Source organism: Neofelis nebulosa, chromosome 1 (genome assembly GCF_028018385.1).
Source record: "Neofelis nebulosa isolate mNeoNeb1 chromosome 1, mNeoNeb1.pri, whole genome shotgun sequence".
Classification (NCBI taxonomy): Eukaryota; Metazoa; Chordata; class Mammalia; order Carnivora; family Felidae; genus Neofelis; species Neofelis nebulosa.
Window position 1 is genome coordinate 167,966,491 of NC_080782.1, and position 14,851 is coordinate 167,981,341.

Sequence of the window (14,851 nt, forward strand, 5' to 3'; positions counted from 1 at the left end):
CCTGTTTTTCATTATTTAATTCATGCTACCTCAAGCCTATTAATAAATAAGTATCTCGATGTCTTGTTCTGCCTTTCTGAAATTCTCAAGGGAGCATACAGATTAAACCTCTATTAGAATTTTTCCCACATTACTAGTTTGGTACAAGTGAATTACATATGTAAACACAAACATTGATGTTCATATATTTATAATTGATGCATATTAATATATAAGCAATATAAGAAAGTGATTAACCTGTCGGATGCCAGCAGACAAAGTGAACACATCACATTTCTGCTTTAAGTCAATCTGGGTATAATCTTGACCCACATTTTCATGCAGTATTGAAATTGCCAAATGGAATTTCATAATCATCATTTGCGCTTCCCATTTTCCCGGATGATGGAAGTGGTTCCCGTAGGGATGCGTCGGTTGATCTGACTTAGTACCAGTGAAAAAATGGCCAGTGTGCACCATTCAGTGTCATGATCCAAGTTAAGTTCAAAGAGAGAATCTGGTATTCGGGATGCGGGTTGATTTGCTTCTGCTTTTTACAACCCAGAAAACACATAGCATTTCTATCCCTTTGTCAACTGCATTCCCTCTTTATACCCTCTTCATGTTATTTTGTCCCTGGCACACTCGTTCTTTAGCATGGCTATTTCTTCTTTTTCCCTGCCCCCCGTTTCAAAGAAGGATTTCAGATGAGAACTGAATCATAGTTTAATTTTAATGTTGTTCCCCTTGCCCAAAGAGACATATCTAGAAAAATGTTTCCATGGCCAATGTCAAAGAAATTATTGCCTGTGTTTTCTTCTAAGAGTTTTATGGTTTCAGTTCTCACATTTAGGTCTTTCATGCATTTTGAGTTTATTTTTGTGTGTGGTGTAAGAAAGTGGTCCAGGTTCATTCTTTTGCGTGTGGCTGTCCAGTTTTCCCAGCCTCATTTGTTGAAGAGACTGTCTTTTCCCAATTGCATATTCTTGCCTCCTTTGTGGTACACTAGTTGAGCTTATAAGCATGGGTTTATTTCTGAGATGTGATAAACACTTTAAATATAGTGCTGATTAATAGTGTGGGTCCTAAATTAAAAAGGCCAAGAAACATCGTACAGGAAGCAGATCACTTTCCTGGAAAGACAGTTAACTTATAATTGCGTAAAGTTTAAAATTTTCAATAACGTTCTGTAAATACTACCACCTTTGACTCTTACACCAATTCTGAAGCTTTCCTAGTAGATGATGTGATCTCTGGTTCACTACAAAAAAATGTGACTTAAGGGTGCCTGAGTGGCTCAGGCAGTTAAGCATCCAACTTCGGCTCAGGTCATGATCTCATAGCTTGTGGGTTTGAGCCCCGCATCAGGCTCTGTGCTGACAGCTCAGAGCCCGGAGCTGCTTTGGATTCTGTGTCTCCATTCCTCTCTGCCCGTCTCCCACTCAAGCTCTCTCTATCTCTTTCTATCTCTCTCTCTTAAAAATAAAATAAATGTTAAAAATTTGTTTAAAATGTGACTTAGATTATTTTCCTTTTCTGCAGTACCTAAAAGGAGGGTAGGAGGGCGTGGTATCTCAGGACACAGAGGTACAATTCTGAACTCCAATTTCTAATCTGGAGTTGCATCTGGAAAAATCAGGTGAGGGAATTAAATCCTACCCTGAGAATATTCCCCTTGTCAGGTATCGTCTTAGGTATTTTTGAGAGTGTTTTGTTTTTGTTTTTTGTTTTTGAGCGGTCGTGAAATTATCAGACTCACATGAAAACATTTCAGAAATTGAGAAGATTTTGAAAAGGTAGAGAATAGAATCCCGCTAAGGAAATGAAATATCCTGTATGTAACACTCCACGCTAAGTCCAAAAGATAAACTCTGGTTAACATAGGTGGGTTATATATAGATCAATACCAGCCTTTGTAAGAAGGATATAAGTCTTATTTGGCTGAAGGCTTAATATCAGACAACAGAGAGTGAGGGAGGACAAGAATGCCAATGTGAGTGAAGCCAGCCTGATGAGGAATAGAGCCAGTGAGGGAGACAAGAATATTCTCACTCTTCCATGAACTTGACACATCCCACCTACAAGCTGCATTTGCCCTTCAAGAAGGACATTCATGAACTAATTTAAACCGTCCAGAGAAGAAGGATGACGGTGGGCTAGGAGATCATCTCCTATGAGGATCATTTGAGAGAACTGAGGAGACTCCTCTCTACCAGGAGGTAAGCCGGTTGAGACTGGGGTGGGGAAGGATTGACAGGTGTGGAAGGAGCTGTTTTCACAAAATATTTCAGGGCGTTGCATGAAAGAACATTTAAACTTTTCAGAACAGGAACCCTCAGGTGTAGACATCAATACAGCGTCCTATCTTTTGAAAACGATGTTATCCATCCAGCAGTTGAAAGCACTGCTTTTTGATATGTTGCGAAAGAGTGCTGTCATCTGGATAACCTTGTGCGTCCATTCTGAGATTCTATTATTTCATTAATGATACATTGCATCCCTGCACAATAACATAGACATGGTGCTACAGCTTGGTTAGCACCTGCGTAAGAACTTATGGCTTTGTGTGTTGTTCTACAATATATAAAAGAGTAGAAAATATAGTTTGGGTACCTTGAGTACTGATAACATGAAACATGGAATTGAACGGAGTGGCAGTGTAGCTGGCTTCTCCTTAGTTTCACAAAACAGGTGTATGACGGTGTGTGGAGGAACAAAATTTGTCTGAAGGAACAATAAAAACCAACAAAAAACATAATGTTAGCATCCGAAGCAGGATAAGAAGCTTAGTATAACATTTTAATCCTAACATTTTAATTATATTTTCTCAATAGGTATTTGCTCAATGGATGAACGTATAAATGAATTACAAAGCAGGCAGCTTGTTTTCAACACTTCAGTGAGATTTCTAAATGGACCACTCATTTAATATAAGAAAATGTCTGAAGGTAGGGGAAACACAGCCCTAGGTCTCAATTCCTTCTTGACATGGGCCCGAAAACACGTTTTTAATGGTTTTACCTGGGTCCTGCGCCACTGTGAAATGTCACTGAACCCAGGTAGAGGGAGTTGGGGTTTTTGATCTTGTGCTAAATCAGGCTCACTATGGGTGGCAGCTGGTCTATAATTGAGAAGAAAAGTCTGGCTGTTTGGGGTGTGGGCATTCCCTGTATAATCACAGCAATGTGCTGGCTTGGCATATCATCAAATATTCTTTTTGAACCTGTCTGATCACTTCCAGAGAGAGAGGAGGTTCTATTTTGTTATGGTTTGTTGAACCATCATTTAGAAAGATGCTTCCTCCATTTTAGTGGAATGGCTTTTAGTGCTGGGTGTTTTAGTCATGTCTACAAGGGTCTACTAGATGCTGACAATGCCAGAAGCTTGTTTTAATATTCCAGAAAGGTAAGAGAAAAGAAATGGAGATTTTTGTAACAGAGGTTACATTTGAAATGACCCAGGGTAAGAATGACGTATAGAGGCAGATTAAGTCTTGAGGAAAATCAAAGGCATAAATCCTATTTGCTTGAATCTCGCAGATATTCCAGAGATGAGCCATGTTCAGTGGTGAAAATTCTCTTTTCTCTTGACAGTATTTCATTCATGCCCCTACTTTTAAGTCCTAAAATTCTATTTGGGAATATATAATGTTGCTTTTAAAGTCACTTGACATAAAATGTCTTACTACATGAAAATTTTTGTTTTCAGTCCTTGGAACAGAAAGAAAACATATCCGGGGCGCCTGGGTGGCGCAGTCGGTTAAGCGTCCGACTTCAGCCAGGTCACGATCTCGCGGTCCGTGAGTTCGAGCCCCGCGTCAGGCTCTGGGCTGATGGCTCGGAGCCTGGAGCCTGTTTCCGATTCTGTGTCTCCCTCTTTCTCTGCCCCTCCCCCGTTCATGCTCTGTCTCTCTCTGTCCCAAAAATAAAAAAAAGAAAGAAAACATATCCGATTGCGTAACGTTTGACAGTTCGTAAGGAAAGCCTAACTCCTAAGGTTGACGTTGAAATGAACGCTAATGCATGTTCGTTAAGGATTTTTGGTACCCAAAGTTTTGAAATATGGTGAGGATGCTGGGAGAAATTCCCCATTCTGGAAGTCTTCTGGGATCCTTTTATCTTGTTTTAACCACTTGATTCAAATGCCTACTGGATTTAGGGGCTTTGTAACATCTCCGTTTACAGCTCAGAGTTGAATGCAAGTGAAAGTTTTTCTTCCTTTGCTTTGTGTCAGTTACGACTACTTTTGGTTACATAGAAAGCAAATCCGTCCAGAGTACTTTACAAAGTAGAGAGCTATTTTGTCCCCCCTCACAAATGTAGGTAGTACAGGCTTGTGCAAAGGCTTGATGATGTTATCAAGGACACAGATTTCTTCTAATTTCTTGCTTAGCTTATGGCTTCTCATTCCCATGTTAGTACATCTCTAGCCATCTTCCTCACAGGAAGAAGGTTAAGGAGAGCAAAGGATAAAACACAAAAGCCTAGAAGACGTATGTCAGCAGTTACTTATATTAACATACCGCTGGAATAGTCCAGAAGATGGCGGCGTAGGAGGACGCTGGGCTCACCGCGCGTCCTGCTGATCACTTAGATTCCGCCTACACCTGCCTAAAGAACCCAGAAAACCGCCAGAGGATTAGCAGAACGGAGTCTCCGGAGCCAAGCGCAGACGAGAGGCCCACGGAAGAGGGTAGGAAGGGCGGCGAGGCGGTGCGCGCTCCACGGACTGGCGGGAGGGAGCTGGGGCGGAGGGGCGGCTCGCCGGCCAAGCAGAGCCCCCGAGTCCGGCTGGCAAAAGCGGAGGGGCCGGACGGACTGTGTTCCGACAGCAAGCGCGACTTAGCGTCTGGGAGGTCAGAAGTTAACAGCTCTGCTCAGAAAGCGGGAAGGCTGGAGGACAAAGGGAGGGAGAGCTGCTGAGCCCCCGGACGGCAGAGCTCAGCTTGGCGGGGAACAAAGGCGCTCGCCAGCGCCATCTCCCCCGCCCATCCCCCAGCCAAAATCCCAAAGAGAACCAGTTCCTGCCAGGGAACTTGCTCGCTCCGCGCAAACACCCAACTCTGTGCTTCTGCGGAGCCAAACCTCCGGCAGCGGATCTGACTCCCTCCCGCTGCCACAGGGCCCCTCCTGAAGTGGATCACCTAAGGAGAAGCGAGCTAAGCCTGCCCCTCCCGCCCCCGTGCACCTTGCCTACCCACCCCAGCTAATACGCCAGCTCCCCAGCACCACAAGCCTGGCAGTGTGCAAGTAGCCCAGACGGGCCACCCCACCCCACAGTGAATCCCGCCCCTAGGAGAGGGGAAGAGAAGGCACACACCAGTCTGACTGTGGCCCCAGCGGTGGGCTGGGGGCAGACATCAGGTCGGACTGCGGCCCCGCCCACCAACTCCAGTTATACACCACAGCACGGGGGAAGTGCCCTGCGGGTCCTCACCACTCCAGGGACTGTCCAAAATGACCAAACGGAAGAATTCCCCTCAGAAGAATCTCCAGGAAATAACAACAGCTAATGAACTGATCAAAAAGGATTTAAATAATATAACAGAAAGTGAATTTAGAATAATAGTCATAAAATTAATCGCTGGGCTTGAAAACAGTATACAGGACAGCAGAGAATCTCTTGCTACAGAGATCAAGGGACTAAGGCACAGTCACGAGGAGCTGAAAAACGCTTTAAACGAAATGCAAAACAAAATGGAAACCACGACGGCTCGGATTGAAGAGGCAGAGGAGAGAATAGGTGAACTAGAAGATAAAGTTATGGAGAAAGAGGAAGCTGAAAGAAAGAGAGATAAAAAAATCCAGGAGTATGAGGGGAAAATTAGAGAACTAAGTGATACACTAAAAAGAAATAATATACGCATAATTGGTATCCCAGAGGAGGAAGAGAGAGGGAAAGGTGCTGAAGGGGTACTTGAAGAAATTATAGCTGAGAACTTCCCTGAACTGGGGAAGGAAAAAGGCATTCAAATCCAAGAGGCACAGAGAACTCCCTTCAGACGTAACTTGAATCGATCTTCTGCACGACATATCATAGTGAAACTGGCAAAATACAAGGATAAAGAGAAAATTCTGAAAGCAGCAAGGGATAAACGTGCCCTCACATATAAAGGGAGACCTATAAGACTCGTGACTGATCTCTCCTTTGAAACTTGGCAGGCCAGAAAGGCTTGGCACGATATCTTCAGTGTGCTAAACAGAAAAAATATGCAGCCGAGAATCCTTTATCCAGCAAGTCTGTCATTTAGAATAGAAGGAGAGATAAAGGTCTTCCCAAACAAACAAAAACTGAAGGAATTTGTCACCACGAAACCAGCCCTACAAGAGATCCTAAGGGGGATCCTGTGAGACAAAGTACCAGAGACATCACTACAAGCATAAAACATACAGACATCACAATGACTCTAAACCCGTATCTTTCTATAATAACACTGAATGTAAATGGATTAAATGCGCCAACCAAAAGACATAGGGTATCAGAATGGATAAAAAAACAAGACCCATCTATTTGCTGTCTACAAGAGACCCATTTTAGATCTGAGGACACCTTTAGATTGAGAGTGAGGGGATGGAGAACTATTTATCATGCTACTGGAAGCCAAAAGAAAGCTGGAGTAGCCATACTTATATCAGACAAACTAGACTTTAAATTAAAGGCTGTAACAAGAGATGAAGAAGGGCATTATATAATAATTACAGGGTCTATCCATCAGGAAGAGCTAACAATTATAAATGTCTATGCGCCAAATACCGGAGCCCCCAGATATATAAAACAGTTACTCATAAACATAAGCAACCTTATTGATAAGAATGTGGTCATTGCAGGGGACTTTAACACACCACTTACAGAAATGGATAGATCATCTAGACACACAGTCAATAAAGAAACAAGGGCCCTGAATGATACATTGGATCAGATGGACTTGACAGATATATTTAGAACTCTGCATCCCAAAGCAACAGAATATACTTTCTTCTCGAGTGCACATGGAACATTCTCCAAGATAGATCATATACTGGGTCACAAAACAGCCCTTCATAAGTTTACAAGAATTGAAATTATACCATGCATACTTTCAGACCACAATGCTATGAAGCTTGAAATCAACCACAGGAAAAAGTCTGGAAAACCTCCAAAAGCATGGAGGTTAAAGAACACCCTACTAACGAATGAGTGGGTCAACCAGGCAATTAGAGAAGAAATTAAAAAATATATGGAAACAAACGAAAATGAAAATACAACAATCCAAACGCTTTGGGACGCAGCGAAGGCAGTCCTGAGAGGAAAATACATTGCAATCCAGGCCTATCTCAAGAAACAAGAAAAATCCCAAATACAAAATCTAACAGCAAACCTAAAGGAAATAGAAGCAGAACAGCAAAGGCAGCCTAAACCCAGCAGAAGAAGAGAAATCATAAAGATCAGAGCAGAAATAAACAATATAGAATCTAAAAAAACGGTAGAGCAGATCAACGAAACCAAGAGTTGGTTTTTTGAAAAAATAAACAAAATTGACAAACCTCTAGCCAGGCTTCTCAAAAAGAAAAGGGAGATGACCCAAATAGATAAAATCATGAATGAAAATGGAATGATTACAACCAATCCCTCAGAGATACAAACAATTATCAGGGAATACTATGAAAAATTATATGCCAACAAATTGGACAACCTTGAAGAAATGGACAAATTCCTAAACACCCACACTCTTCCAAAACTCAATCAGGAGGAAATAGAAAGCTTGAACAGACCCATAACCAGCGAAGAAATTGAATCGGTTATCAAAAATCTCCCAACAAATAAGAGTCCAGGACCAGATGGCTTCCCAGGGGAGTTCTACCAGACGTTTAAAGCAGAGATAATACCTATCCTTCTCAAGCTATTCCAAGAAATAGAAAGGGAAGGAAAACTTCCAGACTCATTCTATGAAGCCAGTATTACTTTGATTCCTAAACCAGACAGAGACCCAGTAAAAAAAGAGAACTACAGGCCAATATCCCTGATGAATATGGATGCAAAAATTCTCAATAAGATACTAGCAAATCGAATTCAACAGCATATAAAAAGAATTATTCACCATGATCAAGTGGGATTCATTCCTGGGATGCAGGGCTGGTTCAACATTCGCAAATCGATCAACGTGATACATCACATTAACAAAAAAAAAGAGAAGAACCATATGATCCTGTCAATCGATGCAGAAAAGGCCTTTGACAAAATCCAGCACCCTTTCTTAATAAAAACCCTTGAGAAAGTCGGGATAGAAGGAACATACTTAAAGATCATAAAAGCCATTTATGAAAAGCCCACAGCTAACATCATCCTCAATGGGGAAAAACTGAGAGCTTTTTCCCTGAGATCAGGAACACGACAGGGATGCCCACTCTCACCGCTGCTGTTTAATATAGTGCTGGAAGTTCTAGCATCAGCAATCAGACAACAAAAGGAAATCAAAGGCATCCAAATTGGCAAAGATGAAGTCAAGCTTTCGCTTTTTGCAGATGACATGATATTATACATGGAAAATCCGATAGACTCCACCAAAAGTCTGCTAGAACTGATACATGAATTCAGCAAAGTTGCCGGATACAAAATCAATGTACAGAAATCAGTTGCATTCTTATACACTAACAATGAAGCAACAGAAAGACAAATAAAGAAACTGATCCCATTCACAATTGCACCAAGAAGCATAAAATACCTAGGAATAAATCTAACCAAAGATGTAAAAGATCTGTATGCTGAAAACTATAGAAAGCTTATGCAGGTAATTGAAGAAGATATAAAGAAATGGAAAGACATTCCCTGCTCATGGATTGGAAGAATAAATATTGTCAAAATGTCAATACTACCCAAAGCTATCTACACATTCAATGCAATCCCAATCAAAATTGCACCAGCATTCTTCTCGAAACTAGAACAAGCAATCCTAAAATTCATATGGAACCACAAAAGGCCCCGAATAGCCAAAGTAATTTTGAAGAAGAAGACCAAAGCAGGAGGCATCACAATCCCAGACTTTAGCCTCTACTACAAATCTGTAATCATCAAGACAGCATGGTATTGGCATAAAAACAGACACATAGACCAATGGAATCGAATAGAAACCCCAGAACTAGACCCACAAACGTATGGCCAACTCATTTTTGACAAAGCAGGAAAGAACATCCAATGGAAAAAAGACAGTCTCTTTAACAAATGGTGCTGGGAGAACTGGACAGCAACATGCAGAAGGTTGAAACTAGACCACTTTCTCACACCATTCACAAAAATAAACTCAAAATGGATAAAGGACCTGAATGTGAGACAGGAAACCATCAAAACCTTAGAGGAGAAAGCAGGAAAAGACCTCTCTGACCTCAGCCGTAGCAATCTCTTACTCGGCACATCCCCAAAGGCAAGGGAATTAAAAGCAAAAGTGAATTACTGGGACCTTATGAAGATAAAAAGCTTCTGCACAGCAAAGGAAACAACCAACAAAACTAAAAGGCAACCAACGGAATGGGAAAAGATATTTGCAAATGACACATCGGACAAAGGGCTAGTATCCAAAAGCTATAAAGAGCTCATCAAACTCCACACCCGAAAAACAAATAATCCAGTGAAGAAATGGGCAGAAAACATGAATAGACACTTCTCTAAAGAAGACATCCGGATGGCCAACAGGCACATGAAAAGATGTTCAACGTCGCTCCTCATCAGGGAAATACAAATCAAAACCACACTCAGATACCACCTCACGCCAGTCAGAGTGGCCAAAATGAAGAAATCAGGAGACTATAGATGCTGGAGAGGATGTGGAGAGACGGGAACCCTCTTGCACTGTTGGTGGGAATGCAAATTGGTGCAGCCGCTCTGGAAAGCAGTGTGGAGGTTCCTCAGAAAATTAAAAATAGACCTACCCTATGACCCAGCAATAGCACTGCTAGGAATTTATCCAAGGGATACAGGAGTACTGATGCATAGGGGCACTTGTACCCCAATGTTTATAGCAGCACTCTCAAAAATCGCCAAATTATGGAAAGAGCCTAAATGTCCATCAACTGATGAATGGATAAAGAAATTGTGGTTTATATACACAATGGAATACTACGTGGCAATGAGAAAGAATGAAATATGGCCTTTTGTAGCAACGTGGATGGAACTGGAGAGTGTGATGCTAAGTGAAATAAGCCATACAGAGAAAGACAGATACCATATGGTTTCACTCTTATGTGGATCCTGAGAAACGTAACAGAAACCCATGGGGGAGGGGAAGGGAAAAAAAAAAAGAAAAGAGGTTAGAGTGGGAGAGAGCCAAAGCATAAGAGACTGTTAAAAACTGAGAACAAACTGAGGGTTGATGGGGGGTGGGAGGGAGGGCAGGGTGGGTGATGGGTATTGAGGAGGGCACCTTTTGGGATGAGCACTGGGTGTTGTATGGAAACCAATTTGACAGTAAATTTCATATATTAAAAAATAAATAAATAAATAAATAAATAAATAAAAAATAAACTTTAAAAAAAGGAAAAAAAAAAAAAAGAGGCTTCTACTGGCTTAACATGGGGCAATTCGAGAACTGACAGGAATAATAATTATAATAGATTGAAATATCTCCAGTAAGTTAAATCTAGGAGTCATAAAGGTACTTGTCAAGGATGATTAAAAAAAAAAAACAACAAAAAACTCATCATTTTGAAAACCAATAAACAAGCAAATCAGCAGTTATTCTGCCTTTCTTATTTGAGCTATATCTTAGGGTAACTAAATAGTTGATAAGGAGTTACTCTTTACAGAATTATTCCAGCCAATAAATGAAGAAGGAACAACATAATTAGAATGCCATCATTTTGCAACCTCTAATGAATTAATGGGTCTAGGAAGTGACTTCATTGGCTGCCTACATTATACAGAGCCTCCTCAAAGAATACATACTACTACCTATGAAGTATACTTCCCAAATATTGAATTATATTTAATCAAGCCTCTATAACTACCAATTCAAAGGACATACTGGGGACAGAAGAACATGCTAGTTGACACCATAGGAATGTCATCAGCAAAGTTCAGGATGTTGGAAACCCATCAGGACAAGTAACTAGATTTTATTTTTCTTTTAATTTTCCAACAAATAAATTGTAAAGAAAGATGAAAGAGTAACCCAGAGGAAGATACTTAAGAGCTATATCAACTAATAGCACTGTATGAATTCTTATTAGGATCCTGTTTCAAACAAATAAACAGTAAGAAATGATGAGACAAAAAAAAAAAAAAAAAAAAAAAAAAAAAAAAAAAAAAAAAACATACCGCTGTTCACACATTTTGGCAAACCTTATCTGCGAGACATTCTGGGAAGGTAAATATTTTAAATTGGGTAGATTGCAACATTATACAAAAAGTAGGAAACTGTTAGTAAGGAAGAAGTTGTGAATGACTAGGTCCCGAACAGGCACCTGAAAATGGTTCCCACAAAGCTATTAAAATTTAAAGGGGAAAAATATATATCTAATTATACAAAAAAGTAAATGGTCAGTGCAGAGTATCGAGGAAAACCAGAAAACTGAAAGAAAAGCCAACAATTTTAAAAAGTTAACTGAAACCCTACCTCCTGAAAGAAATAATGTTAATAACAGTTAATGCTCTCTTCTTCTCTTTCTTACACTTGATCTCTTGTTCTCTGTGTGTATTTGTACTTTGTGTTGGTTTTGAAAAAAAAAAATAATGCTAAGGAGTATATTACATTCGAGTTCAATTCTCTTAACCTTGACCATTATGAATATTTCCAGTAGTAATAGCTACTAAGCTACTATTTTACAACAGTCTTTAAATGTTACTACTTTCTATTATATGCATATACCTTTTCCGCAGCAATTGCCTTCATGTTTACACTTGAATTTCATTCCTAATTATAGAATGACAGCAGTGTTCCCTAAATGTCCCTTTACTTGGAGTCACACAACCTGGGTTTGGTCCTAGTTCTATTAGTGAAGTTTCTGAAAGGTTTGGGAAGGCGGCCAGTCACTCATTTTCTTCCTTCCTCCCAAGATTATAGCCAATCAAGAGACTGACATGGCAGACCAGAGACCTGGGATTAAAACAGCTGAGCTATCTCTAATAAAAGTTATATTGGAGAATAAGCCTTGGCCCTGTGGCCCTATTGGCCTCCTAACACGTGTGCCTTCAAATCCTCAGACTACTTTATTCCATTCCCCGACAGTCCTGGACAACGGCCGACCCACTGAATTTATCACATCGTTAAAAAGCAAACTTGACTGTTACTTCATGGAGACGTGGTGGAGAGCCCAGCAGTGGCTCAGCCTCTGTGTCTGGTCCCATCTCCCAAGCCCTGCAGTGAGGGAGGGAGGCCAGCCTTTGTGTAGAGGGAGGCCCTGTGCGTGAATATGGACACAGGAGCTCAGGAAACCTGTGTCCTCCCCGGTGTCGTCAACAATCCTGCTGTGTGACCTTGGGTAAGCATTTTGACTTCTTTTAGACTTTGTTTTAGCAGGTTAAATTGAAAATAATGCTATTTACCATGCAGGAGATTTGGAAAGATTGAATAATGCCATATTTAAAATGAATACTGAAATTTAGGTCTGGATTTTCTGAACCATAGATTTGATCCAACACACCATTACTTTGTTGTTGTTTCTGTTGTTAATGTGTAATGCAGAATTAAGGATTAAGGGGCCAACATCAACCCAAACAGCATTTAGGTGCTTTTTCCTCAATACACAATTAAAAATAAGTGTTAGTAGTGGTAATAATAGCAATTCAAGATGATGAAATATGATAGGTAGACAAATAATGTGATAAATAGAGTTTTATAGTTTCTTGGCAGTTTTTCAATGTGATTTACAAAGCTGTATTTTTTTGGAAAACCATTTTTTTTGTTTTTTTTTTTTAAGAAAAATATGTATTTCAACATTTCTCCTTATTCTCGTTTGATATTGACATCGTCACGGACCTCTCATGCCTTCTTTTTGCAGAAAGAAAGCAGATACATATTAATGTCATTCTGTGTCATCCGTGTGTCCGGAGGGGTAAGGGGGTATTCCCTAGGGCCTTCATATTTGTGTCGAGAGTATATAAAACTGTCATTATTGTCCATTTATTTTGATACTTGGTTATACTATCTTTTTAAAAAATTTTTAATGTTTATTTATTTGGAGGGAGAGACAGAGGGACCGAGCGTGAAAGGGGGAGGGACAGAGAGAGAGGGAGACACAGAATCCGAAGCGGGCTCCGGGCTCTGAGTTGTCAGCACAGAGCCCAAAGGAGGCTCGAACTCACAGACTGCGAGTTGGTGACCCGAGCCGAAGTCGGACGCTTGACCTGAGCCACCCAGGCACCCCTTGGTTACGCTATATTTCATTTAGATGACACTGACTGAATTTTTTCCTCAGCAGTTTTGTGGGATTTCTCAGGGGCAAGTAGAAGTAGAAAGTGAAGGGGATTCCACAGTGTCTGTCAGACCTCTAGAGATCATGTGCGCCAGAAGGCCCCACTATGCCTGCAAATGACCTCAGGGTTGTGGGATCGAGCCCTGCGTGGAGCCCTGCACCTACTTAAGATTCTCTCTCTCTCTTTCTCTCTCTCTCTCCCCCTCTGCTCCTCTTCCACTCTCTCTCACTCTCCTCTCTCTCTTTCTCAAATAAATAAATAAATAAAAACCCTTGAAGCCCCCAGATGCTAATCTGAATGATGGAAAAAAAAAAATAAATGCTGGGTGGGGGGCACTACGGAATGCATGACTTCAGTGCAATTTTGAAGAGCTTTAAAAATAACTTAGTAGGTACTATTTGTCCAGGCAGGCAATACGCTACAGATACAGCTTGCAGAATGCAGAGTTAACATTCAAATTAAAAATCAGTATCGGGGCACCTGGGTGGCGCAGTCGGTTGAGCGTCCGGCTTCGGCTCAGGTCACGATCTCGCGGTCCGTGAGTTCGAGCCCCGCGTCGGGCTCTGTGCTGACCGCTCGGAGCCTGGAGCCTGTTTGGGGTTCTGTGTCTCCCTCTCTCTCTGACCCTCCCCCATTCATGCTGTCTCTCCCTGTCTCAAAAATAAATAAACGTTAAAAAAAAAATTTTAAAAAAATCAGTATCTTAATCCATCAGCATTGTGAACAGATTTGATAAAATCCTTTTTTCCTTTTTATCGCCTTACACTTTTTGGAAGCTAAGTTCATCACTGACACAGCAAATAGACCGTCTTTATGCCCCGGCATAGAAGTAGTAAAAAATATGACTGATCTTACTTTTTGTGTAATCCCCACAAGGGAGGCAGGCTGGCAAAAAAAAAAAAAAAAAAAATTGAATGAGCTGCTATGGTTTTTATTTATTATTAAAATCTATTACACTTTTTTCAAATGCAAATGGGGTTTAAATTTGACGCTTCTTATCTTAAATCTGTTATGGTCATTCCAATTTCTGTTGTGTTAAATTACCTCCTCCTTTACTTTCTTATCCATAAAGTCCTTGTCTAGACCCTGGCTAACTAATATATTTAGATTAATGAAATGTCTTTCTTGTAGTGCTCTGCCTTTCTGGCTTCAAGCCTTTCTGACTTTCAGCTAATCCTACTCTTACGCATGATCCAATCCAGAGGGATAAATGATCATAAAAGACTCCATTTTATTCCCCACTACTTAACATTACTTGACTCCAAGTATATCCATGACCTTGACTTATTTCTGGCCGCGATGTCTCATTTCTCAAAGTCTCATTCTTTCATTACTCATTCTTTTTCCTCAATCCCACTTAATATGATCCCCACACTTAGAATTGTTCTCCACAGCCTGGCCTGTATTTGTGTCCTTCCACACATAACACCCCCAACAGATACCTGGCAAATGATCTCCTCATTGCAGAGTTATGTGGCATCATCTCCAA

General features: G+C 40.7%; 1 long non-coding RNA gene across 2 annotated transcripts; it reads left to right on the top strand.

The window, feature by feature from the left end:
- The first annotated feature begins 1,374 nt into the window (after positions 1 to 1,374).
- Positions 1,375 to 12,642, top strand: LOC131495355 (uncharacterized). Of its 2 annotated transcripts, none has more exons than XR_009253924.1 (3): positions 1,375 to 2,198; positions 2,814 to 2,927; positions 12,004 to 12,642. It is a non-coding gene; the product is annotated as an uncharacterized LOC131495355 (long non-coding RNA). The 2 variants fall into 2 exon arrangements; XR_009253920.1 differs by having other exon boundaries at positions 1,385 to 2,198; positions 12,176 to 12,642.
- The last annotated feature ends 2,209 nt before the right edge of the window (positions 12,643 to 14,851 follow it).